This window comes from Chinchilla lanigera, unplaced genomic scaffold, assembly GCF_000276665.1.
Source record: "Chinchilla lanigera isolate Chin_1 unplaced genomic scaffold, ChiLan1.0 scaffold00070, whole genome shotgun sequence".
NCBI lineage: Eukaryota > Metazoa > Chordata > Mammalia > Rodentia > Chinchillidae > Chinchilla > Chinchilla lanigera.
Window position 1 is genome coordinate 7,537,097 of NW_004955471.1, and position 20,682 is coordinate 7,557,778.

At 43.9% G+C, this 20,682-nt stretch overlaps 1 protein-coding gene across 4 annotated transcripts in view; it reads left to right on the top strand.

Annotated features, from left to right (window-relative positions):
* Trim2 (tripartite motif containing 2) overlaps window positions 1-20,682 on the top strand; it is a 174,542-nt gene that overhangs the window by 13,202 nt on the left and 140,658 nt on the right. For 2 of the 4 annotated variants that reach the window (XM_005400914.2, XM_005400916.2), the window contains exon 1: window positions 4,145-4,435. The exons of 1 other annotated variant lie outside the window; for it this stretch is intronic. The gene's annotated coding sequence lies outside the window, so the exon portion shown is untranslated. Of the gene's footprint in view, window positions 1-4,144; window positions 4,436-4,579; window positions 4,934-20,682 lie in introns of those variants that run through there. One more of the 4 variants, XM_005400921.2, reaches the window with a different exon arrangement.

The window sequence follows — 20,682 nt, forward strand, 5'->3', positions numbered from 1 at the left end:
TTCTGATTAGTTTGGGAGATTGGGCAAGTCTGTTAACAACATTACTTTATTATGAAAGGAATAAGGACCTGGTGGCTAAGTTCCAGGATAAATTTCTAAATTGGAAGCATAATAAATCTTTGCATTACAAAGGTATAAATTTTTATGTCATATTTTGACTCATCATTTTTCCATAAGTCTTTTACATTCCTGCAATTGCCATAAGAAATCCCTGCTAAGTACAGCAGACCTATGAATGCTTTTAGTTCAGCTAGTGAGATATCATAATAAATCCATTTTGAATACAGCTTTTGGTGCACACACAGAACATTTTACTTGTGTTTCACTCTTTGTATATTTCATAGTGTCTTGTAGCATTTTGTCTCTTACAATTTCCAACACTGAATGGCAGTGCTGACATTCTGCACAATACATTTTACCTCTACCAAAACCCTCCGTATTGTAACATTGCATCATCCCATTTGGTTGTGTGGCCATTTTGCAACATTTCAACTAGCCATATCTGTACTCAGATTGCTGTTTTCTTCATCATCTGAACAAAGGAGTTCTGCATGACCTGTGTCCGTATCAGTTGATTCTTGCTCCATCTCACTGTCACAGGAACTTTGGCTCATATGGTCAGTGTCAAAGTCATCATCACCTTCATCATCACACACCCACACCACTCTTGTGTTATGAAAACACGTATTTTACCATAATGGATCATTTTCATCATCCATAAGTAAAATTGTTGGAATCAGACACATTCCTGTAACTCCAGCACTCTAGCAGGCTGAGGCAGGAAGATCAGAAGTTTGAGTCCAGCATGGTGGTACGTGCCTGTAATTCTAGTGCTGTGGGAGCCCAAGGCAGGAGGGTCACAAGTCCAAACCCTGGCTGGGTCTTAGCAACATAGTAAGACTCTCAAAATTAAAAAAAAAAAAAAAGGCCTGCAGATATAGCTCCATGAAAACGCTCTGGGTTTGACTCCAGGACCAAAAGTCAATACCAATCTAAAATAAATAAATAAATAGAAGAAAACCAAAAATGTGGACAAATACAAGCAATATTACATATATAAAATAATATCTCACTGACGGTTTAAACAAATCTAAGCTAGCATTAAAATCCTAGAAAAATAGCCTAAAAATTGACACTGACGTATTTGCTCTAGAGAATGCATTCTTCCTCAGGCATTATCTCATTTAATCCTTCTATTCCCTCTACAAGGTACTATTATTATTTTCACTTTTCACATGAGGAAATACACCCAGCCAGGAAATAGTGGCTGGGACTTACAGGCAGATCTATCTAACTCTGAACCTACAGTCTTACCCACACTACCATGCAGCCTTCACTGGCAATATTTGCTATGGATAGGCAAATGAGGGGCTATGATACCATTCAATGATACAGCATGTGCTTAGCATGCCAGAGGCCTGGGTCCAATTCCCAGCACAGAGGGAAAGAATTAGCAAATGGAAAGTCAAAACCATCACTGTCATCCACATAATGCACACACATACATGATTTTGAAAGAGTGGGACTATAACTGTCTGCTGTTTTGAATTTCACTTAATTCTACCAGTTAGTATTATAGTCTGAATATAATATCTTGCCATTAATTATTCTTTGGATAGACTTTTTTTTTATGGTTGCTGTTATGACTTATCTTTAGATGTCCTCCCAAAGCCTCATGTACTCATAGGTGGGGCTTTTGAGAGGTGACTGGATCACGAGGAGATGATACTCCTCAGTGTTAGTCCACCGCTTAGTTTATAGATAAATGTAATTTGAGAGGTGAAGCCTAGTCAGAGGAGGTGGGTCACAGGAGGCCAGGAAGGGTCTGTCTCCCTCCTCCTCCCTTGATCACTCTCTGCTTCCCAGCCTCCAGGCCGTGAACTGTTCTCCCTCTGTGATACCCCTCCACCATGCTGCCCTGCCTCAGAGTCAGCTCACTATGGATTTGTTATGGTTTGTGTCTAGATGTGCCCCAAAGCCTTATACAATCATAAGGTTTTTTGTTGTTTTTTTTGGGGGGGGGTGGAGGTGGCTAAATATAGAGTGTGTGACTGATTCGTAGTGCAATGTTGGGATTAAGGGTGCTGGGATTAAGGGTGGGTGATTGCTGGATCAGTACACTAATCGGATTGGCACCACCCCAATCCCAGTAGACTAGATATAAGGGACAGAAAGAGGCTTCTCTCTGTCTTGCTTTTGCTGTCTTCTGCTGTCATGAACTATTGTCCCTCTGCCATGTACCATGCTGCCTTAGAGCCAGCCGATTATGGATGGAAACCTCTAAAAACTGTGAGCTAAAATAAAACTTTTCCTGCTTTGGGGCTGGAGATATAGCTCAGTAGCACAGTGCCTGCCTGGCAAGTCCAAGGTCCTGAGTTTGATTCCTGCTTTAAGCATTATGGGTCTTGTGTATTGTGTCTCAATGAGAAAGAAAGGCCCTAAGACAATTGCTCTCCTTAGTTGTTTGTTTTGTTTTGTTTTGTTGTTTTGTTTGGTGGGGGTCCTGGGAATCAAACTGGGCACTTGTGCCATAGAGCTATATCCCTGGCCCCTGCTTTCCTTGGTTTCTTTTTGTTTCTTTTGCAGTACTGGGCATTGAACTAGTACTAGCCTTTTCAGTGAGCTCTATCTCCAGCCCCCTTTTAGTATTTCTGAAACAGTCTCACTAAGTCATTAAATTGCCCAGTCTAGGCTAGAAGTTATGATCCTCCTGCTTCAGCCTCCAAGAGTGCTGAGATTACAAGCATGCACCAACATACTCCGTGTGCTCTGCATGCTCTCAGCCACCTTACCCTCATCCTTCCGCTTTCTCCAGTATTCGCTGTTAACTTTTATTAGAAACAAAGATGATTTACTTAATGTTTTTCATTTTCTCCTAGCTGAAATGTGACCAGCTGTTCTATAGCTGGGTAGATGTGCTTTTGTTTTCAAGATCCTGGTCTGCAGATAAGCGTTGATGCTTCAGCTGTCTTCATATTATTAACAACAAATCCTCTGCTCCGGTAAAACAAGCCAGTGGGTGTGGTTATTTTTTAAAAAGTATGTGCTTTAAAACAGTCAGGATACAGTGTGTGAATTTTCAAAACACACATTTGATGGTTCTTGATTTGACAAAAGATCTTTTTGCTTTATGCAGAGATGCTCCTGGATATTTTCTTTTCCACACTCTTGTTTCCTTCTAGTGTGGGCACGTCACTTGCTTTATAAATATCGGATGCAGAGGAAACTTCAGAAATGCATTTATTTGTGACTTTTAAAAAGATGCACTTATACGTATGTATTTTGGACATAACCCAGAGATTAATATTATCAAATGTCTACATGTGTATATAAAAATCTCATTAATCCAAACTGGCCAGTAATTTTAAGCTTTTAATAGCTCAGATATGGAATATATAATTTATTATAAGGATAAGCTAGTATGGGACATGTGTGTGTGAGCTCAGTCTTTTTATGCCTTGCCTGGACTGTGTTAACTTGAAACTTTGTTAACTTTTGTACCTTTTGGTGATTTGATGAGTATAAACCGTCCTTCACGAGTGACAAGGTACGCGTGAACACTTAAATGTGTCATCAATATGGATCGTCTCCTTCACGGTGCCCCTTTCCCCACCGAAACCTTCTCCCGTGTAACCATGGGTTCCGCATAGTCTAGGGCGCAGGCAGTGTTGGCAGCAAGTCCTCAGGTCCTGAACCCGAAGTCACCCACAGTTAACATTATCCCCAGGCCTCCTCCCATTTCACAGGTAAGGCTAGCCGCTCCTCACCCCTACGTGGAGCGAGTTAGTGCTCAGGCAGGGCAAAATAACTTTTAAATAGTGTCTTAAGCAACACGAGGGAAAGGTGCCAGAGAGAATGATGAAATCCATTCGGAGTATCAACTCCCCTGGGGAGGGCTGCGATGCCCACCGACCCCACCCAGGCCGGCGCTGCTTCCCCTGAGTCTCCAAATATCACTGCCTTCGCGTCCCCCTCCAAACCCTCGCGTGGATGATTTAAAGCCGGCGCCCACGGACGTTCCTGGCTTGCCCAGCGCTGCGTCGCAGTTGTCAGGGAGACGGCGCCTCTGCGGGGAGAGCCACGCTGAGGGTTTCCACGGAAACCACTCCCGGGAGCGGCAGGTGCAGCCGGCTGAGCCGCCCAGGGCCGCGCCGGGGGCGGGGCGCTGGGGTGCAGACCCGCAGGGCCGTGGGGCGTGGCCGCCGGACTGCCAGGCAGCCCAGCCCTCGGCTAAATACGTTATTGTTATTATTATTTTTTTTTTAATATAAAACACAACTTTGGGTGGAAGCTTTCGCTTTGCCATTCCACTTGCAAAGCAGAGCCCTAATTCCTCCGGGCCTGACACTGTTCAGGTCTCTCAGGGGAAGCAGCCAGCCTGCGCTTTGGAAATGATCCAGGTCCACGAGGCGCGGCAGCGGAGCACCCCGAAACGGTAAGGTTCTGGCGGAGTCCGGGGGCCAGGCGCTCGCTGGCCTGTGGGGCGAGGTGGGGTGCGGGCCTGCTGGGGTGCGCGCGCGGGATCCGGATCGGGTGGCCTGGCGCTGAGCGTCCCCGCGCGAGAGCCTGCGCGTTGGCGCTGCCGGCCAGGCTAACTGGGAAGGCGCCGGCCTCTCGCTTTATCTCAGGAACACCGCCGGGAAAGGGTCAGATTTGTGCTCGGAGTGAACAGGGACAGGAGAGGTTCCTGGAGAGCGGGGGGTCGGTTCCCCGGCCGGCCCCGAGTCCTTCCACTGGTCCCGGGCGGGGGAGGGGCGCGCGGTCGGACCCGGTTATCCAACCTGGCGGCTGGGGGCGCGCGGGGGAGCGATCCGAGGGGGCCTGTGGGAACGAAGGGGCTTCCGGCTGGCCGTCTGCGAGGCGGCCGGGGCGCTGACCCGCTCTCCAGCTGCAGGGGCCGCGGCCGCAGGCGCGCTCCGGGACGGCTGGAAACGTGAGTACGGGGACCCGGGGCGCGCAGGCCGCCGCGCCCCTCTCCGTACGGCCTGGCCGCGGGGACGCGCGGACAGCGACCTGGGAGAGCAGGCGTGCGGTGCGGGGTGCTGCGCGTGGCCTCCCCGCGACGGCCCCGGAGGCTGCGGGGTTTTAGCGCACGGCTTGGGGACGGTCCTGTGTTTTGGGGACGAGTGCACAAAGACCTTGGGCCTAGGCGCCGGTGCAGACATCTCTGCCCAGCCCCCAACCTCGCGGCTCCTTTTGTTTGTTTTTTGAGAAAGGGGCGAGGCGGTGGTTTATGCCAGGCTTAAAACAATGAGGTGAGGCTCTCGTGTTTTCCGCCCGCGGGGGCCTCTGTGCGCAGCGGTGACTGCCGCGATCCGCCCTGCAGGGACCAGGTGTGGCCGCGCCGGGGTGGGCAGAACCGCGGCTCGGTCCAGGCTTCCTGGGGACCTCGGCTCCCCGCGGCCTTCACGCTGTCCCCACGCCCCGACTCGCGCCTTCCCTTCCCACCCTAGCGCGCTGTGTTTGTTCTTACAGAGCATTTTTGGGAAATCCGACAGAAAAAAGAAAAGATCTTAATCCCGACTTTGTCCCCGAGGTCTGATGTGGGGGGCGTGGTTTGTTCCTTGCTGTGGATTGCAGAGAGAGGGAATCTTTCAAGTTCGACCTTGCTTTCAGATTTAGTTCAGGACAAGGCTTCCAGCTTCGCAAAGCCGGCACGTGCGAGCTCTCTGTGATTTATACAGTTCTGTAAAAACCATGGTTTGGGACCCGGCCGGGTGGTGCACGAGCTCCCAGCACTTTGAGCCCAGCCTGGACAGTTTAGCAACTCAGTGAGACTCTGACTCAAAATAGAAAGTAAAAAAGAGGCTCCATACAGAAGTCGGTGCGAAGATCTGGGTATTCAGTCCCCAGTAATGGCAGAAAGGAAAACAAAACAAAACAGAAACCTTGGTTTTCCTCGGGAATTGCAAGGATTGGTTAACAGTGTGGAGGTCAGTGTCAAGGTCAGTTTCTAGTGCCTCGGGGTCAGGCCCAAGCGCCTGATGGAGGGACGGCTCTGCTCTTGTCCAATCCACAGCCGGACCGCTGCGGTCTCTGCGACTTGGATTCTTGGTGTCAGTGTCTCGCCTCTGGTCCCAGTGTGCAGGCTGACGGCCACCAAAACCCTCAGCTTCCCTGGAGGGGTCTGTGTGGACGGATTACGGTTCCCACATCTCAGTGCCCACATCCATAAAGCGGGCACAGCACTGCCCTACCTATTTAGCAAAGTAGTATCTAACTCTAGTTTAAGAGGCTGAGGTCTGTGCTCCTCTGCCAGTTCCCGCTCCCGCTAAGCAGTTTTCTGTTAACCTGGCCATTTGCAGGTTGGCTTCATGAAAGCAGGGAAGAAAGGAAGGAAGTACAGAATGAAAACGTTCACTAAAAATCTCACAGAAGCAACCAAGTGTGGTGACACATGACCCAGCACTCAGACAGCAGGATCGCTGCAGGTCTGAGGCCAGCTCAAAGTACATAAGAGACCATGTTTCAAATACATACATACATGCTCAGAGAAGCGGTAATCAAATTAGATTAGAAACTGACTGAAAACAGACTACTCGATTGACTGTAAATTACATAATCTATGGATAAAAACTAAAACCCTATGGGCAGACATGGCCATTTTAATTTTACATATCACATTACCGTCCCTGACCTCAGAGCAAAGCTTGATATTTGAATTGGCCCCAAGTCTTGATTATGTATCCTAGAGTGTGGTTTTCAGATTTTTACAACCTAGTTCCTTTTTAATAAAAAACAGATTATGATTAAGTACAAGTGTCTTGAAAAGAACAGCATGTGATTCTCTGGTATTATTGCAGAGCTCCCGGGGCAGAAGTTAGGTGCAGAGGCATTGGCCTATGCCCTGGTGGATGCCCCCTGTGGCTGCAGGGCCAGGCAGGAAGCATCCATGCTTGGGAGCACAGGACCAGATGGGGCTGGCTGGGCAGACAGGTGTCAGCTGGCTTTTCCAGTTTTCTGGTTTGATGGAACCTGGAACTCTAGCTTACTGTTTATTAATATCAGATCTCTAGCTCCTTGAAGGTTGGCAACTAATTCAGAGTAAAACTTTGGAAAGTGTGTTTTGCTTGTCCCACAAAACACCCTTTCTTTCCTTTCATTTTTCTTTTGCCATGTTAGGGATTAAACCCAGGGCCTCACACATACTAGGCAAGTGCTCTACCACTGAACTACACCCTTACCACTTCTTATTCTTTTATTTCAAGGCAGGGTCATGCTAAATTGGCCAGGCTGACTTTGCACTTGGAATCCTCCTGCTTCAGCCTCCAGGGTAGCTGGGATTACAGATATTTTTTAATATGTGAAAACATTTCTTGGCCTTATTCTTTCTGAAGGTCCATGTCTTCACGGCCTGAATGTCAGCTCTTATGTTGATCTCTCTGGATTACTGCAGTGAAGGAAAACTCTAGTTTCCTACTTCTCCAGCTGTAAATTAAGGAGGCTGGCACCTGGAGGTTAAGATACCTGTCCCCTCCCCCAGAACCCCTTGCTGACTCCGATTGGGAGGCCTGGCAACTGTCCTAAAGCCACGTCCCACTGCCTCTCTCTTGGAGAGGTGGGGAGAAAAAAATATGGGTTGTCTGTGCCTATCAACAGCATTGATACGGTAGTGTGATCCTTACAGATGAGACCCCAGAAATCCCAGTTCACACATTCCTTGAATTTCCCTCTTAAACTTCTCCTGAAAACAACAAACAATTGCATATCTTCCTTAGCAAAGAGAAAGCATTCAATACAGCTGGGTAGACACAAGAACTTCTTTGCTAAAAGTAGAAACAACTCAGATCTAGGACCATGATCTGTCTGAATTCTTCCTCCTTGCCTGTGGGTTAGATCTACTGTATTCCGGTTTGGTTTGGTTTTGACACATAACAATTACACATATTTATGGGGTACAATTAGAGGTTCTGACATATATTTATTTACATCATGTAATGATCAAATCAGGGTAACTAGTATATCTGTCACCTCAAATGTTTGTCATTTCTTTGTGATAAGAACATTCAAAATCATTTCTTCTAGTTATTTTAAGATATTTAATATATTTTCCCCATAGGATATAACAATGGGTTAAAAAATCCCATACTTTTCTACTGTAAATTCATACATAAGCATAATAGTAGCCAGCTGTGCATCTCAGTAGCTGCACCTGGGAGATACAGAAAGCAGTCTTTGTGTTCATCCACAAGGCATGATGAACAATAAGGTGTGTACATGTGTGCAAAAGTGTCAAAGTGGAATTTTTACCCACATTTATGCTCCATCTAAAAGGTTTTGCATATGTTTAATTGAGCAATATAGGGGTAAAATATACCCATGCCATTCTTCTGCTATGTAAATGTGTACTTTAACATAAGGGAATGTGGGTTTATTTCAATTTTTCTGGTAGAGGTAGCCCACTTTAGTACAGTGGCACATAAAAAAACAGATTTGCAGATTTCAGAGGAGGTTGAAAGTGAATCATCAGACTGTTCATGCATGGATGATGCAGATGGTAATGACTTTGACATTGGCCATGTGAACCAAAGTTCCAGTGACAGTGAAATGGGGAAAGAATTGGCCAGTACAGACACAGGAATACAGACCTCCTTGATTCAGATGATGAAGAAAACAGCAATGTGAGTACATATTTGAGTAGTCAAAATGATACAACATGGTCACACACCCAAGTGGAATGGTCCAATGTTAGAACTAGGTCCAAAAATATAGTGAGGATCTTGGCAGGGATGAAACCGATTGGACTAAATGTCAGCATTGCCACTCAGTGTTGGAAATTGTTTGTAACAGACAAAATGCTACAAAATGTCTGAAATACATAGATGCTGAAATACAAATTAAACATTCTATATGTACCAATAGCCACAATCAAAAAGGTATTTATTATGACACCTCACTAGCTGAACTGAAAGCATTCATAAGTCTGTTGTACTTAGCAGGGCTTTCTCATGGCCGTTGCAGGAATGTAAAAGGCTTATGGAAAAGCAACGGGTGTGGGCTTGAGGTTTGTAGAATAACAGTGATGCTGTGGACATTTGGTTTCCATCCAAATTGCCTGAGGCTTCATGGCAAAACCACCCATCAAAAAAGAAAAAGAACTGATAATCTGGCTGCTATCTGCTCACTGTTGGAGAGGTTTGTAGGTAATTGTGAAGCAATTTACATACTATATGAATGCATGATGAACACACTATTGATGAACATCTTGCAGCATTTCATGGTCACTGTAGCTTCAAGCAGTATACTCCCATAAAAACCTTCCAGTATGGCATTAAAATGTATGTCCTTGTAGATGGAAGGCTTATTATGCTTTCAATTTATAAATTTATCCTAGAACACAGCCATTAAGTCCTTATTCCTTTAGTAATAAACAAAATGATATTGTGAAAAGACTTGTTGCTCCTACCTCCCAAACTAATCACGAATGATGTTCAATAATTAGTTTACTAGTTTCCAATCAATAGTATATCTGCTAATAGTTCACAAGGTGACCAGTGCAGGAACTATATGTAGGAATAAAGCAGAAATTCCAAATGAAATGTTGCAATTTTGAAACAGGGACTTGTATAGTACAATCTTTGGATTTCAGAAAGATATAACATTGGCCTGGAATATGGCGAAGAAACCAACTGGTACTGCTGATGTCAATGTTGCATCATGGGGAAATACTGATAGGGAAAGCTCAACAAACAGAAGCCTGAGATGGAAACTTTCTGCAACAAAAGCAAAGGCGGAGTAGATGTCGTTGAGTTATGCAGCAACTATGAGTCACTTGCACTTAATCTTAGCCATAAGGATTAGAAGTGATGCTATGATGTCACTTGAAACACAAAGCACTAGCCAATGATTGTGTTTTACTCATCCTAAACGTATGTGGTGTAAATAGTTTGACAGTTTACAAAGAAAATAACAAGTGAAAAAAATCACAGAGAAATTTTCTTAGAGAATTGAGACTGGAACTCATAAGAGATCATTCACAGCAGAAGAAAAACAAAATGTTTCTGCCCAGGGGAACTACACAGCAAAATTGTGCAGCACACTGGTGAGCCTGGAGGTGAACAGACAGGTGCAGCATCACAAACACCTACTACAACAACAGGGAAACCAAAAAGATGTGAACTGTGCCCTACGAGAAAGGACAGGAAAACAAAATGTATGTACTCTCAGTGTAAGTGATTCTTGTGTATGGAACATGCGGTTTTCACGTGTAAAGACTGCCTTGGGTATGACAGTTGAAGCAAAGAGTATTTTTGTTGTAGAATTCTATTGGTACTTTCAGTATAGTTCACATATGAATTTCATTTTTTTTTTTTTAGGTTTTGTAAGCAAGTACATAGCTGATGTGATGTTTATTCTGAATGCACATATATATTAAAAATTTAATACTTTATTTTATTGTTATTTTATGTTCCTGTTAACTACACATTATATAATGTAATAAGAACCTATTGACAAAGCAGCAAGACCAGTTAGATGTCAAGTATGTCCTACAAACAGGCCAGGAAATCAAAACACAGTGCTGTCAGTATAAGCATTATGTGTGTATGCAATATGCTGTTGTCATGTGTGAAAGTCTTAGGAATTTATTTGTGTTGTTCTTTTTTAAGTTTTGTATGCCAAATGCCAGTTGATGTTGCAAATTTTGATGCTTTTTAATAAACAATAAATATTAAAAATTTAATACTTTACTTTTGATATTTGTTCCTGTTAAGCACTCATTGTTTAATATAATAAAACTCACAAAAGTAATAATTCATCAGTAGAAATATTCTAAACAATGAAGGTGGGTATTATACACCCACAGTAATGCTCCTTTGTAACAGAATTGGTGTGATGCCCTAAGGCTGGCTACCTATGGTAGCTCTCCCTTGCGGCAGAACCCAGTAGAACCCGGGAACTTGATCCTCCCACCTAACTGTGATTTACTTATGGACCAGCCTCTCCCTAGGCTCCTCTCCTCACCTCTCAGCCCTGGTCACCACTATTCTACTCTGCTTTTTTTTTCCTTTGTATTTATTATTAGTTCATGGGTGTGTAATGTTTGCATTCCTCATGTGGAGTTGGTACATATATGTAGGACATCTTAATTCCTCTTTCACCCCTCTCACACATTCCTCCTCCTCCACCATTGCTTGGTCTCTTCCCATTTGAGAAGGATTTACCTCCCTACTTCCTATTATCCATCTTTTATTCTGTTCTTTATATGTTGGGTTTCTCATATAAGAGAAACCATGCAGTATTTAAGCTTGTCTGTCTGATTTATTTCACTTAATATTATGGTCTGAAGGAGAATCCATTTTCCTAAAGATGACTCAAGTTCATCCTTCTTTATGGCAGAGTGGTACTCCATTGTGTGTACGTACCTCATTTTCTTTATCCATTTATCTGCTGATGAACATATAGGCCACAACTTTTATGATGTTCGCATTTTTAGATTCCACATATGAATGAGGTCCTGCAGTACTTGCCTTTCTGTACCAAACTTATTTCCATACGGATAATTGTCCTCCAGACCCACTATGTTGTCACGAGTGGTAGGATTGTATCCTCTTTATGGTGGAGTAGTATTCCCTCGTGTATGGATACCATCTTTTCCTTACCATTCATCTGTTGATAGATGCATAGGTTGATCCCATATCTTGGCTACTACAAAAGTGCAGGTATCTCTCGGCCTACTGATTTCATTTCTGAGTATACAGTATACCCAGTGGTGGGATTGGGCAATCATATGGTAGTTGTTGTTTGTTTGTTTATTTATTTTTTGACACAGGGTCTCACTATGTAGTTCAAGCTGCCCTTGAACTAACTATGTAGCTCAAGCTGGCCTCGAACTCATGGTCATCCTCCTGCCTCAGCCTCTTGAGTGCACCATACCAGGCTCTACTTCTTTAATTTTCTGAGGACCCTACATACTGTTTTCCCTAATGGCTATACTAATTTACATATCTACCACCAGTGTATAATTCCATCCTTTTGCCCCAGTGCTGTGGATGGAACCCAAGGCCTCATGAATGCTGGTCACACCCTTCAGTCCACCTGTAATTAATTTTTCTAGCTGGTCAATGTAGCACTGTAACAGCGGCATCTTCTTCCTGTGCAGCTGTCTCAGCCGCATTTATTGAGGAGACTCCTCCCATGTCTGGTTGGCGCCTCTGTCAGGAAGGACTGCAGTGTTGTACCTGGCTATTGGGGGTGAATGTGGAGGACAGGCGTTGCGATGGTTTGGGTTTGGAGAGCAGAGCACCTGCCTCTCTCAGACTGTTGCCCCCACTGTGACTCCGAGACCAGGGCGGTGCCTCCTTGTGCCCCAGTGATATGGAGTACGAGCTAGGGGGACACTGAGACCCACCTGGCACAGTGGCGGGGCTCAGGCAGTGGACTGGATTGGGCACCTGCACCAGCGTGAACCATACCAGCCGGCCCTGTGTTAGCAAAGTGCCCGGTGCATAAACAAAGTTGGCACCAGCAGCTTCAGTTCCACCTTCCGTGGGCTGTGAGTAGACCGGCAGCACCCGCGTATGGTGAGCAGGGGTCATTTCTACTCTGAGGGCCGGAAAAACCTTCCAACTCCATGACCCTGTGGTCTCAGGCTTTCTGCCAGCACCTCAGCTCTGCAGAGTCCAGAAAACAAAGTCCTAAACATTTCACTACACAGGAGGGAGAGTTTTGGGCTCTTGACTAAACAACCCAAAGAAAAGGAAAGAAAACGCCATCCAGGTGTCTGGTTGGATTCTGTCCATGCAAACACAGAAATGCATTTCTGGAGGAGCAGAAGCCTCATCGGCTTTTCTGTTGAGCTGTGGGCTGGGGGCTGGGGCTGGGATGCTTACTGCGCCATAATCACCCTCGGTCTGAGTGACTGCATGGAAAGTGTGGCGGACTCTGCATGGAATCGGCGAGTGCCATGTCCCGCCCTGCCAGCCTCTGCTGCTGGCTGGGGCCTGCAGGCTGGACGATGGGCACTGCGGGCCTGTTTGCTGGCCTCACTTCAGACCACCATGGCTGCATTAGGGCTCCTCCCCCACGTGCTCCTTTTCATCACAGGCCCAACCTGCAGCGTGCACCCAGGACCTGCCGTTCCTTTTCTCCAGCTATGGCCCAGGCTGCTTGTTACCCACCATCGACTGCCCATTGCTGGGAGCACCTCGGTCCACCCTCTCTTTGCTGGCTTGATAATGGCAGCATTCAAGGAGAATCCTGGCTGATTTTTTCCTTCAAGTGGTTTCTCTGGGTCCCTTCACTGTTCTAGAACCTTCCTGTTGGCTCTTCCTTTTAGGCAAATTCACTACTTAGCAAAAGATCTACTCAAGTGTGACAAGGGACAGGGAGAAAGCAAAGCTCTAGTCTTTTCTTTTGAACTTCTTTAGAGTGGTAGTAGGGAAATAATTTAAGAGGAAATTTGATGCTGCCACCTAAAATGTAGCTATATATTCACCACTAATCAATTCATCTCTACCCTGAATGATCAAAGGCTGTCTCTGTATTAAATAAGTGAGGGTACTACTATGTTCTGTATTGCTCTGAACTATAATTGGTTTTTTAAAAGCCGTAATTCCAGGGTTGGTGGTGTATTTCAGTGGTAGAGCACTTGCCTAGCATGGCAAAGTTCAGCATTCAGTCCCTAGCACTGCAGAAACAAAAACGACCAGCAAATCTATTGGCTATTTTATTTATTCATTAATTATTATTATTATTGTTGTTGTTGTTATTACTTTAGGGGGTTGGAGTTGTTATGTTTTGTATCTGGATGTCCCCCCAAAGCCTCATGCAGTCATGGGGCAGGCTTTTAGAGTTTATGATTGATCCATGATCCAGTGCTGGGATGATGGGTGTGAGTGCTACACCCGCCCCGAGGCGGATAGTTTGTATATGTAAGGGAGAGAAGGAAGCTGCTTGCCTCCACTCCTTCCTTTTGCTTTGGCTGGTTTTTTTGCTGTTTTCTGCCACCATGAATGGTTGCCCTGTGCCATGTGCCACTCTGCCTTGGAGCCAGCCAAGTATGGACTGAAACCTCCACAAACTGTGAGCCAGATAAACCTTTCCTTCCTTAATTCTGGGTATTTTGTCTCAGCAACAAAAGCAAAGTAACCAAGACAGCAGTGCTGAGAATGGCATCCAGGGCTTGTCCATGCTGCCAGTGCTCTACCACTGAGCTACATCCCCAATTCTGCTTTTTAAAAATGTGACAAATATTTAGTTGAAGTGTTTTTCCACCTCTAATAAGAAATGAAAGTCCACCAGAAGAGGAAAAAATGAAAGAACGTGGAAACACACCTCTGCGATTTGGTGAAGAGGCTCTCCCACCACGGTTGGTCAGCAGGCTGTTGATCAGCAGTTGGCACTGGCCTCCGTGCTTCTGGGAGAAGTCACAGTAGCTATGAAGATGATATAATAAGTTATCAAAAAAAAGTTATGCCTTCCAGTTACTGCTACGGATGAACTTTACAAAAACTTAGCATTTCAACCCAGAGGATCATTTATTTCCACAACTATATTATTCTTCTTGCATGTTTTCTCACAACCCATTATTTTAGCTCTTTTAAGTAAAAGTTACACCTTCATTATGGTTCTTAGTTTGGAGATGAGTAATGTTTCCATTATTATATTTGTATTTTACAACTTTCTAGAACTGCTTAGTACCATTTTTAGAGAATGAGTCAGTTATAGTCTTTACAGTGTGGTTTTGAAACGTCTCTTTGTGACCTTTCTGAATGAAATGGTTCCTGAAATTTTTCTCCCTTCTCTTTCCCTCCCCCTTCCCTGGTTCTTTTGAGTTAGTCTTTATTAAGCACCACTGAGGGAAGTAACTTGTGATATCTGACATTCCTCCCTGGACAAGGTTCTAAGAATAGCAATTCTGAGGTAGTATAGCAAAAATGGCTAATCCCATTAGCTCCCCCAAGGAAAGCAAATCTGTCCTCTGAGTTACTATTCAGCTTTTAAGATGACCGTGTCCCAGGCTTTGCTTTCAGAAAGACAAGCAGTGTGCTGAGGACTGACTCTTCTCCCCAACAATGAGGACTTCAATGTCTTCATTTTTCTTCATTCCCGTTTGTTTCCTTAGGAGGGAGAAGAGACCAGGCAGACCATCTTGCGAATGTGGATTAACGCTTCATTGGCTGGAGTCTTTGGACACCCACACTCTGCCCACTCTCCGGAGTGCTGAATAGCAAACATTTGGTTGTCCTTTGAACTAAAATAGCTGCTTTGTTCTAAAAATGCAACACAAAACTTTGAATAGGGCCTGTATTCCTTCCTCTATACAGAAACACTTTGCAAGCAAATGTTTAGAACCCCCCACCTCGCTTTTACAAGCACAGAGATGGATCAAACATACAGGAACATTTCGTGCCAAAAGAAACCTCTCGTGATGGGAACTGTGAGCCTGTCGGCAAGCATCATCCTTGTCCCTGTGCACGCACGGTTCACTCAGTGCTAACGGAATCCCAAGACAAGGGATTCACCTTGGCAAGATGGTCCTCGTGCTAGACGTGGACACTGAAGTCCAGAGAGCTTGAATATATTCTCCAGAGGCCCCAGCTATCAAGGAGCAAATGCAGGAGTTTGACTCACACTTGTTGGACTTAAAGTGTTGTATTTCTATATGTGACATTATGTACAGCAGAGTCAGATGTAATATTCTGTTCCCCAGTTTGGGTCTTATTAGAATTCCCTGCTTTGGAGATGGCTGAAGCTCAGAGAACTCTCACTGACAAAACTAGCACACTTAACTACTTTTGTGTTGTGTTATGTTATGTTACGTTATGTTACGTTACCTTACGTTATGTTATGTTACGTTACGTTACGTTACGTTATGTTATGTAGTATTCTCTCCAGCCAACCACAAGGTGGGTCCAACACATTTCTTAATATTGGCAGTATTCCAAAGTGGGAAACTATGTCAAAGCCTCACACAAAATTAAGGGTTGCTCCACAGAGCACCAGTGAAGAAATGCACTTCTGTTCTCCACAGCTGACATAATTAGGGTTTGGAAAGTTGCAGTATTTACTGGGTCCTTCCATCTGTTGGAAGCAAAAACACAGATAAGTCAGGAATGGAAAAGCCAACTGCTTAAGCAAGGTTGGGCAGGATCTGGTTATGAATAAGTCAGATGAAGCCAAGATTCTTAGATGAAATTCATGTGCACATTCTCTGTGTGGGACCAAGTTGGCAACTTATTTTCCAGAGAAAACTATTGCCTACATTATTGGCAAATTCCTGAGACTTCAAGGGTAAGGACTCTAGTGTTAACTCTTTATTCTGGCACTTAGCCACTTAGACGAATGCTTGGCATACAGTATGTACCAAGATACATTTGTTAAAATGAATGTGTTAAGGTCTCCAGGGAAATACAATCAATAGGAGATACACAGATATAGATAGTTGGATAGATAGATAGATAGATAGATAGATAGATAGATAGATGATAGATAGATGATACATAGACGATATATAGATAGGTGTTATTGTTTGGATCTGAAGCATTGCCCACAGATCCAAGTGTTGAGGCTCAGTCTCTATCCTGTGACACTACTGGAAGTTGTTGGAACCTTTAGGAGGTGGAGCCTAATGGGATGAAGTTAGGTCATTGGAGGTGTGACCTTGAGGGGTCTGTTGCAGCCCGGACTCCTTCCTCTTTCTCTCTTTTTCTTCCTGGCCAGCATGAGGCAGACAGACTTCCTCCCACACACAATTCCACCCCAGTGTTCTTCCTCACCATCAGGCCAGAAGCAATGGGACCAATGGACTATGGACTGAAACCTCCAAAACTATGACCCAAATAAATCTTTCCTCCTCATAAGCTGATTATCTCAGCTATTTTTTTCAGAAGGACAGAAAGCTGACTGGCACAATATGTAAAGAGGTTTATTGTAAAAACGGTCTCAGCTGATTATGAAGATGGGTAAGTTCAACTGTCAAGAGGGCTAGCAAGCTAGATACGTGAAAGCCAGTGTTCTAATTTTTAGGACTTCAGTTAGAAAGAGTTGACAATGCAGATAATGTTCAAAGACAGTCTGTTTGTATTGGTTGCTTTTCTCTCATTGGTGAGACAAAATACCCAACACCCAAAGTTAAGGAAGAAAAGGTTTACTTAGCCCATACTTGTGGAGGTTTCAGTACACAATCAGATGGCTCCAAGGCAGTGTGATGTGGCAGAGGGGCAACAGTTCATGGCGGCACAAAACAACAACAGCAACAAGAACAAAAACGGGAGGAGCAAGCCTCTTTTCCTCCCTTATACTGCATGCAGGCTATCCCCCTAGGGCAGGTGTAGCACTCACACCTCCCAAACCCAGCACTGGACAATGAACTAATCACAAACTCTAGATTCAGCTCTCTGTGAAAAGCCCACCACCTATGACTGCATGAGGCTTTGTGGGGACATCCAGACACAAACAACAACACTTCTGGAGAGTTCCCTCTCACCCAGGGACAGGTCAGTCTTTTGTTCTAGTCAATCCTTCAACTGGTTAGATAAGGACCACCCACATTATAGAGGGCAATCTGCTTTATTCTATCAATTAAAATGTTAATTTCCTCTAAAAATACCTTCGCAGAAACATCCAGAATAATATTTGACCAAATATCTTGGGACTTCCCAGGGCCCAGTGAAGCTGACACAGGAAGTTAACCATCCTTGTTAGTGGAAGCATATGAGGAACCACTGCTTCTGACCTGTGGAAAAGTGAGCAACATGGCAGGCACTGATCCAGTTGTTGAGGTGTTAAAACACCACCTCACTAATAAGGAGGGCTTTTCTTCCCAGTGAGCATCTCCCACAGACAATAGAGTTTGAAACCCTGATGCCACCTTAGGTGAATCTTTCTCTGGCCACTTGGGCCGAGATGGCCAGGTACCACTAGGTCAAAGGAATTTAAGAGGCAGGTTGGAACATGTGTCACGCTTTCCAAAACTGAAAGAAGAGAAGGGTGTTTGTCTCAGTGGTAAGATTTTTTTGAAGATGTACTCTTAAGAAATATACAAGGACCTAGTTTTTCCAAGAACTTACAGAAAAAATTAGATGTGTGCTACCTGAGTATATATGTGTGGCCATGTTTAAGACTACTTTGTTCAGTTGGTTTAATGCAGTGAAATAGTTACTATAAATGTCAGAAACTTGTAGATATTTATTCTCTAAAATTATAACTCATGTTACGTATCCTGGTATCAGTGTCCTAAATTTACATCTTAGAATGCATGAGGTGAATTTAAGTAGCCTAGGAAACATGTTCCTGGTTTGTGATTTTTTTGTTTGTTTGTTTTTTGTTTTTTTGTTTTTTTTCTCCGGTACCAGGAACCAAACTCACGACCTTGCGCTTGCCAGGCAGGCGCTTTTGCTGCTGAGCTAAATCCCCAGCCCCCCTGGTTTGTGATTTAAGTTGTATTTAGCTTGTTATTCAAGTGGACATATAGGTCCACTTTAGTGTTGGTTTGCTTCTTTGTTTGAGGGTTCCTTTTGTTGTTTCACTTTGTTTTGGATTCTGGGGATGGAACCTGGGGCCATGTACATTAACATCTTTTGTCTTAAAAGAAAAACAACACATATGTTATAGGTTCGCCACCACTGACCTATACTGTTAAGCAAGGTCTCCCTGGAAAAGTAATTCTCATATTGTAACATTATAATGACTTTTGTTTTATTTATTTATTTATTTATTTATTTTTGTCTTTTTGAGACAGGGTCTCGCTATGCAGTTCAGGCTGACCTTGAGCTCACTTTGTAGCCCAGACTGGCCTCGAACTCACAATAATCCTCCTACCTCAGCCTCCCGAGTGCTGGGATTACAGGTGTGCACCACCACGCCTGGCTTACAATGACTTTTAATTTATACAATAAGCATATCTACTTAATATTTTAAAGTTCATATCTCATACCTCTCCACTCCCGTCATCTCGTCTTTCTCTCTACAGACAATTCCTTTCAACATTTTTAGCCATTCTTTTGCTAATTGCTTCCATGGTTCTAAAAGTTATCCTTTCTGCTATTTCTTTTTCCTTCCTTCCTTCCTTCTCTTTCTTTCTTTCTTTCTTTCTTTTCTTTTCTTTTCTTTCTTCAAATAGGTGGTATATTTACACAATTCAAATTTTTTTAAGGTAAAAATAATCAAATGTCTTCTTTTTCCCCTAGTCCCCAGGCTTTCTCCAGTATAACCAGTGTTACCAGCTCACACGTCCTCCAAATGTCCTTGCACATGCACCGACTACTGATGTTGAGCCACTCATAGGTATTATCTGTTGAGTCTCAGTTATATAAGCTGTCAACTTATTTTTCTTTCCTACATGCTATTTTCTCTTAGTATAAGTCTCGATTACACTGCTATGTTCATAGGACTGTGTAAGTATTGTCACTGCTTAGTCAAATAGTTTGCTACTGTATTAGTCAGGCTTCTCATCTCTGAGACACAGTATCTGGCACCCACAATTTAAAAGAGGAGAGGTTTAATTGGGCTTATGGTTTTGGAGGGTTCAATCCATGGCGAGCTGGCTCCAAGGCAGGAACATCATGGCAGAGTGTGTGGCAGAGCAAAGTTGCCCTGTTCATGGTGCTGGGAAGCACAGAAGGGCAGAGTGCCAGAGACGAAAGGGCAAAGGACCAGATAGACCCCAAGGTCACACCTCCATGACCCACCCAGCCACACCCAGAAATGTCCTCCACTGATGCTCTGGCAGTACACAGCCAGTCAGGTTGACCCAACCAAGCTTAACCTTCACAGTTAGAATTATGTGTCACTCTATAGACTGAATTTTGTTTTGCCCAGAATTAACAGTTACCTTATTTTCTCACTAGATTTTCTATAGACTTATTGTTAATGGTTTTATCAAATGCTCCAGCAGATATGTCATATGACAAATAATCCTTTTGCTTCCATTCAAGAAGTTCCAGGCACTTTCCTGGGTGCCCTTCTCCATATTCCCTTGAGAGTTTCCTCTTAGCCATCTGTCCCACTTCAATTTGGACTGTTTTTCTCCAGCCCCATGATGTGATTTTGGGGAGACTTGTTTTTATTATTCTCCTGTGTTGAATTATCTTTCTTCAGTGTCCCTTCAATCTTCTATTTTCTTGGTTTAATTCAGTGTTTCTGAAATACAACCTCTAATCGCTTTTGAGAAAGGGAAAATGGAAGGTAATTTTTCAGTCCTTGCCTATCTGAAAACTGCCTTCAATATCTCACATTTTATAATATGGCTTCATGTAAACTCTTCCTTTTTGTTTCTGTATTTTCTGGGTTCCTTTATTTGTTTACTTGATTTATTTTTGTTTCATATTTTTCTTTTCTCACATGTCTAGAGGACTTGACTGTCTTCTCAGTCAAGGGTGCAGTTCTAAAACATTTTATTGGGGCCTTTGATTTTGAAGGTTGGCAGCTGATAGACTTTATATGGTGATGTCAGTCAGCCAGGTTTTCTTTGGGTTACCCCAAAATGCAGTATTGAGAGGATTTCTATTTAATGGGGCCATTTAGTTTCTTCTACGTTTAATAAACCTTCTAATCCTGTTGATGTAGCTCGGTGGTAGACCACTTGCTTAGAATGCATGTGGCCCTGGGTTTGATCCCAACTACCGCAGATAGATAGATAGATAGATAGATAGATATCAAATTCTTCTAAGCATACATCTTTAGGTAGAAAAATTTGATTCCCACCATTCTGGGAGCATGAAGGGGAACAGGATGTGGAAG